We start from the raw sequence: 7500 nt of genomic DNA, 5'->3' as shown, positions 1-7500 counted from the left end.
AAGGAGAAAAACACGGAGAAAAAAAATTGAATAGTGTTCAGTCAACGGTCAAATATATATATATATATATATATATATATATATATATATATATATATATATGTATGGGGGAGAATTCACAAAAAAAAAACAAAAACAAAAAAATAAAAGACGAAGGCAGGTGGTGTAGAAAACAAACAGATGTATTAGTTTAACGCTCGGGAAGTGAAAAAGTCTTTAACGCTTCGAGCCTACGCTCTTCCACAGAAAGGAACACAGAAAGAAACAAGGAGAGAAACAAGGAGGGAAAAAATGTGTAGTGGCTAGCGATCTATCGTGGCGAATGCCGGACAGAGGGGTCACACAGGAGTGCTAAGAAGAAGGGGAGATACGACAAAAGAAAAGAACAGTAAGTACAGGAAAGTTTAGAAAGTATAAAAATAATAATAATAGTTTTACATAAAGTTCAAAAAGTTCAAAGGCTTCAGACGTCGTGTTGTATTGGAGTGTGGAAAAACCTAGCATCATAGCATCATAATTTTGAAATATCTATAAAACCGTCAAAAACTTGTTTAATTTTATGATTTTTGATTTATTATTAGTTTGCTTAATATGTTTTACTAAAATTGCTGTTTATTTTCAGATACCATGAGTAAAAGGTAATTAAAAATTCATTAAAATGACAGATCTATCTCACTTTCAAAGAGCTCAAATTGATGGTGCTCGTATGGCAGGCGGTAAATGTTTGGTGTATCAAGAAGTACTGTCGCGAAAGTAATGACAGCCTTTGAGAAAGAGCGAAAAACCTCCTCGTCGAAACAAAACTTCGGAAGAAAACCAAAACTTTCAGATAGGGACCGTCGGACTCTTACGCGAATTGTTAGAAAGGATCACAAAATTACTGCAGAGTCTAATGACCATCTCGAGAACCCAGTTTCCGCAAAAACTGTTCGCCGGGAGCTGCACAAAGCCGGATGTCACGGGATGGCTACAATCAGAAAACTACTACTATTCCAAACAAACGTTGCAACGCATTTAGAATGAAGTAAAAACCTACAGAAATGGTTCCTAGAGCAGTGTAAGAATGTTATTCCTTTACCATATTTCCGACCACCAGCCGAGTATATGTGCGGAGACAGCCAAAAGAAGCATTTGACCCAGACTGCTGTCTTCCAACTGTTAAGCATGGAAGAGGATCTGTGATGATCTGGGATGGGGGCTGTTTCAGGCAATTGACTGCAGCCATGCTGGAGCACCGCCTTTAGTCGAAAAAAAAATCGATCCCAGAACTGATTCTTTGTAAGCTTAGTACTTATTCTGTTGGTATCTTTTGCAGAACCGCTATGTTAGGGGTACGTAAACAAACCGACATCGGTTGTCAGGCAAGGGTGGGGGGACAAATACAGACACACAAATACACACAAACACACACACACACACACACACACACACACACACACACACACATATATATAAATATATATACGACGGGCTTCTTTCAGTTCCCGTCTACTAAATCCACTCACAAATCTCTGGTTGGCTCGAGGCTATAGTAGAAGACACTTACTCAAGGTCCCACGCAGCAGGACTGAACCCGGAACCATGTGGTTGGGAAGGAAGCTTCTTACCACATAGCTACTCCTCCGCCTATACATAAATATAAATATATATATATATTCTTTTATTTGTTTCAGTCATTTGACTTCGGCCACGCTCGTTTTCTTCCTTTTGACTCGTTTTTGACTCGTTTTCTTCGTTTTTGAAGTTCAATCTACTCGTATATCTACAATGACAAGACTCCTCCACTACGAAAGGCTGCAAAAATCTGTGATGCACTGGAAGGCATAACGAAACTTTTGTTCTATTTACTTATTTTCTGATGAAAAAATGAAATGAATCTTGATGACTTTAATGTTAGAATGCAGTGCATTACATACACACATACACGCACGATTGCGCGCGCGCACACACACACTTACACACACTTACACACACTTACACACACTTACACCACACAAACACACACACAAATAGATAGAATAAAAAATGGTAATATTAATATTAAGAGAAAAATATTAATGCAGATATTACAGACGGTGTTCATAGATATTCATTACTTCGTCTCGAAGGTGTCGATAAAAGGTATTATATAGGACTTGCTGGAAACACTTTCAAAAATCGAAACAACCACCACTGTCACTCATTTCAAAACAAAAGACAAAATAAACTGTACTTCTTTCCCCAGTTTCGTTCAAAGCTAAGAGATGGCAGATCTGAATATGCCCAATAACCTGAAACATCATGGTCAGAGCAATCAAATATAACAATCGTAGTCATGCTCGTCTTTTCTCTGTTGTTACTTTATCTTTTGTTTCAAGATACAGGCCAGTTGATGCATTTGCATTGTCGTTCTGTAGTATACAAATTCCTAGCCATTGAAATGTATACGACGAGGATCGTAATGGGTCTTCCCTCTGTTTCGAGGAAGAGCGCCTAAGTATTCCACTTGCCTTGTCAGACACAGTTGTATTTTGTATTTGCGTGTGGATTACAGGATTTTCTCTTCTATTTAACGATGTGCATTCCAAGTGTTTGACATGCGGAACTACATATCTGTATTATATTGGGTCAGTGACTGTGTATTCCACATACACGTCATCCGTTGCAGACAATGCTGGAGTTCCTTTAAAATTACAGGTACAGCCTGTTGGACAGATTTTCTTAATTTCTATTTATTCTATTTTCATTTACAAGACTACTACTACTACTACTACTACTACTACTACTACTACTACTACTACTACTACCACCACCACCACCACCACCACTACTACTACTACTACTACTACTACTACTACTACTACTACCAGCACTACTACTACCTTTCTTTCTTTCTTTCTTTCTTTCTTTCTTTCTTTCTTCTATTCTCCCAATAAACTTCGGGACCGCCCCTCGCCATCCTCCATCTGACCCAAATAATTATTTGAAACACACACACACACACACACACACACACACACACACACACACACACACACACACAACAACACACCCACATCAATAAACAAACACTAATGGTAGATAACTCTTGCTCCCCCCTCCCTCCGTCTCATTCACCCCCACCCATTCGCACCCCCACCCCACCCCACCCACCTCCCCTCCTTACCTCCCTTTCAGTTTATTCTTACCTTTGCCACAGCTTGCTGCCACATTCAGAGATCATTAACACAGCGAAAAGGCATCACAACAGAGATAATTATAATGTTTCTGTTTCAGATTTTTGAAGAGGTTTGATGGGGCGGGTTGAACGATGGCAGTGGGATTCCGGACGGGAGTACGAGGTAGTTAGAAAAGTAGTGGTGGGTAAGTTGCGTAGCCGAAAATATGTTGTCATTTATTTATTCATTTATTTGTTTATTTATTTATTTATTTATTAGTTAATTATTTTGTTGCCGTCTTCTACCACTGCCAACAACCAATATCTAGACCAACCATCTCCCATTCACCACCTTGGCAAACATCACCACCTCCTCCTCCTCTTCCACATCATCATCATCATCATCATCATCACCACCACCACCATCATCATCATCATCATCATCACCACCACCAACATCATCATCATCATCATCATCATCATCATCATCATTATCATCACCACCATCATCATCATCATCATCATCATCACCACCATCATCATCATCATCATCATCATCATCATCATCATCATCATCATCATCATCACCACCGTCATCATCATCATCATCATCATCACCACCATCATCATCATCATCATCATCATCATCATCATCACCATCATCATCATCATTACCATCGCAATCACCAAACATTGAAATAATAACCAGCAGCATCTCAACCGTCCTATTAACGTATCCTACCTACTTCAAAATACCAGCAGCAGCAGCAGCAGCGGCGGCGGCGGTGGCACCACCACCACCACCACCACCACTATCAGCGCTACCGAATCCCCATCATTAGTACCTGCAGCAACGGCAGCAGCAGCACCACTACCACCACTACTACCCAAATAACAGTAACAACAATAAAATTACTTCAAGCCAACAAAGAGAGACTTCAACGTTGTCGTTCGACATGCTAGAAATAGCAACCAAACCCCCTTCAAATTACATCATGCAATCTAAAAAAAAAAAAATACGAAGACGCGTCAGACAATCTGGCCGTGGCTTCCCTGCATATAGGAGACAGACAGGATAGTCACGGCTTGAATGGCCTTGGCTTGGGGGTTAACCACCACCACCACCACCACCACCGATAACAAGAACAAAAACATTACCATCTTCATCACCACCACCACCACTACTACCATTGCCATTGTATTCTAACCATTTCCATCATGATAACCATTACTACTATAACTACAACCACAACTATCTTAGTTGGATACGAACCACTACCATTACCACCACCATGACCACAACGACAACGACCATCACCACCACCACATCATCCTACGCTAGCGACCACCACCATCACCACCACCACCACTACATCTTCCTACGCTAGGCACCCCCACCAACCCAACACCATCAACACCAACACCAGCGCCAACACCAGCACCTTCACCATAACCATTGCCTATTACCACCACCACTGCTACCACTACCACCACTACCTGCACCACCACCATCATTTTCGTCAGTTCTCCCCCCCTCCACTTCATCTTCATCTTCATCATAAGCTCACTTCTTCATCTTTCGCCACCACCCTTTCACCACTAACTAAGGAATGTTATCTACCTCATGCGCAGCTGAAAGCTGCGAAACAACTTGACATCATTGTCTTCATCTTTGCTTAAGAATTCCATGCTTAATGTCACTCATAAACAACCCGGTCCTTCTTTCTTTCTTTCCACCCTCCCTCTCTTCCTTCCTTCCTTCCTTCCTTCCTTCCACCGAGATATCTTCACATTGACATTATCTTCAATGAACTAATGAGATTTCGGGGGGGGGGGTAAATTTTAATTATTATTATTATTATTATTATTATTATTATTATTATTATTATTATTATTATTATTATATACCGAAGGCGACGAGCAGGCAGAATCATTAGTACGCCGGGCAAAATACTTAGCAACATTTGGTCCGTCTTTACGTTCTGAGTTCAAATTCCGACTTTGCCTTTCATCCTTTCGGGATCGATAAATTAAGTACCAGTGAAGCATGGGAGTTAGTGTAATCGACTACTCACTCCCCTTCCGCCAGATCTCAAGCCTTGTGCCTTTAGTAGAAAGGATTATTATTATTATTCTCTGAAGTGGAAACAATCGGCACCATGCAAAAGGAATATGAGTCGGTTACAGGGGCTATAATCAACACAGACAAATCGGTGGGTTGCCGTTGGGCTCCTGGAGAAGCAGGTCGATGCCATCGGACGGCGTCGTTGCACGCTGGGCCGACGGACCAGTTAAACTGCTCGGGGTCTGGTTCGGTCCCGACCTCCAGGTAGATAAGAACCGGTGCGAGGTGGCGAACAGGGTGGCAGTTTTACCGAGAAATGGGCTGAGAGGAAACTGTCCCTGAAAGGTCGGGTAGAGGTGATGAATACCTACATCGCCTCCGCTATCAAGCCTGACCGTCGTGCCTTGTCCTGGTTACTGATTGACCAGGTTGAAGCGTTTCTTATTTAAATTCTTGCGGAAGGGACGCGTTTCAGCCTGTTGCCAGCATACTCTGAGTAGCGGATTAGGCATGCTGTGGTATTTGATGCGCAGACACGCTCTTAGGTTATGCCACCTGCAACGATTTCTGGACGGTGAGCGTGCGTGGGCTCCGTTTGTGAGACCTGTCTTTCTGCAGCTCGTCTCCTTGACGGAGCTGCAGTCCTGGGTGAATAAAGACCGAGACTGGGCACCTGGCACCTAGAATGTCGTCAGGCGCTCACAACCCTCTACCAGTCGGACAATGTGATCGGTGGATGTTCCGCTTAATAAATTTATAGAGGTTTAGTGGCGGGGATGTAATCGACTTATCCTCACCCTCGAAATTCCAAGCCTTGCGCCTATAGTAGAAAGGATTATTATTCTTTTTATTGACTACTACGACGATGATGATTATGAACGATGACAACGACGATGGTGATGCTGTTGATGATGATGAGGGGGTGAAGAAGGAAATTGATGGTGGTGGGGGCCTAATGGCAATGATGCTCTGTTTATTTTGCCACAAGAGTTAAAAGAGAGAAATGTTATTGCTAGAGACCATTATTAAATGAGTAAAAAAATTAAGACGAAACTCGCTGTCAAGTGAGTCCATCGTAAAGATCGCCTCACCAGCTTCTTTGATCAGAAAGGGCAGGTATATTTCCTCTAGTTAAGACAGAAGTGGTGATGGTCGCAACTGAAAAGATTAGGACAGGCACTTTCCTCTTCGACTAAGTCCTCATCCACATTTTTTCAAGTTCCATTCGGTGAGTAAATTGAAGGTGGAAAGGAAATTGCTAGAGTTTATTGGAGGTCGAAGGTAGGTTGAAGTGGCAAGCATGTGGGAATCTATGGGCTACTCTGTGCATGCCCCTTTAAGCAGGAGAATGATAGCTGAGTCTGAGAATTTTCTTGATTGACCCTCGCGTGATTGTTGTTACCCTTATTACGGACCTTTCCCTTTTTATATTATCTGTAGGTTTCTTTGTCGTACCGTTCTTTACTTTTAATGTCCCGAACGGTTCAACGATGTTGAGGACAATAAGCAACCGTAAGAGCGTGGGAAAAATGCCTTGCAGTATTAACCTTGATGCTTTACCTTCAGAGTTTAAACAGCACGAAGATCGATTTTTTATTTCGCACTTTTGGGGGTCTATAAAATAAACTAATCGTCAATAGAGTCGGCTAAATCGACCATCTAAATGTTTGACTTTGTACCTCAGTTAGGGACAACGTAAAAGTACTTTTAATGATGTTTATAGATTTAAATGTTTTTGAAATCACATAGACAACATTTTCCGTAGGATGTGAGCAGTTCCAATGAGCACTGCTTTTTGAATTTCTTCCATTTTGGGATTCCTGGTATCTGAAAAATGGGATAATCAGTTCCTTTTGCTATCATTCCTAGGGCGCCTATGACAACAGGTATTCTTCTAGTGTTGAGGTTCCACACTTTGCCAATTTCTATTTCAAGACCTTTATATTTGCTCAGTTTTTTTGTCGGTCTTGACAGACACATTTATGTTGATTGGGATAATCCTATCGATAAGGAGGTAAAATTTTTGTCTGAAATCCTTCCATATAATATCTGGTCTATTTGTGTTCTCACCAGTTTTTATCATGGGGCAGTATAACCAGTAGATATGGATATCCATTTCTACTAAATGGTTATGTGTAATAATTGTCTTCGCTTTATTCTATATCTGTTTCTTATTGTATCCGATCATTGATCTGCTATAAGAATGAAGCAGTATCCGTCAATTTGTCATTTCTATCTACGAAGCTCAAGAATTAAACATGCAATAATAAGTTGTGCGAAAAAGAGTTTATTTCAACGG

This window comes from Octopus bimaculoides, chromosome 1 (genome assembly GCF_046866305.1).
Source record: "Octopus bimaculoides isolate indiv1 chromosome 1, ASM4686630v1, whole genome shotgun sequence".
NCBI lineage: Eukaryota > Metazoa > Mollusca > Cephalopoda > Octopoda > Octopodidae > Octopus > Octopus bimaculoides.
This window is presented reverse-complemented; position numbering follows the sequence as displayed.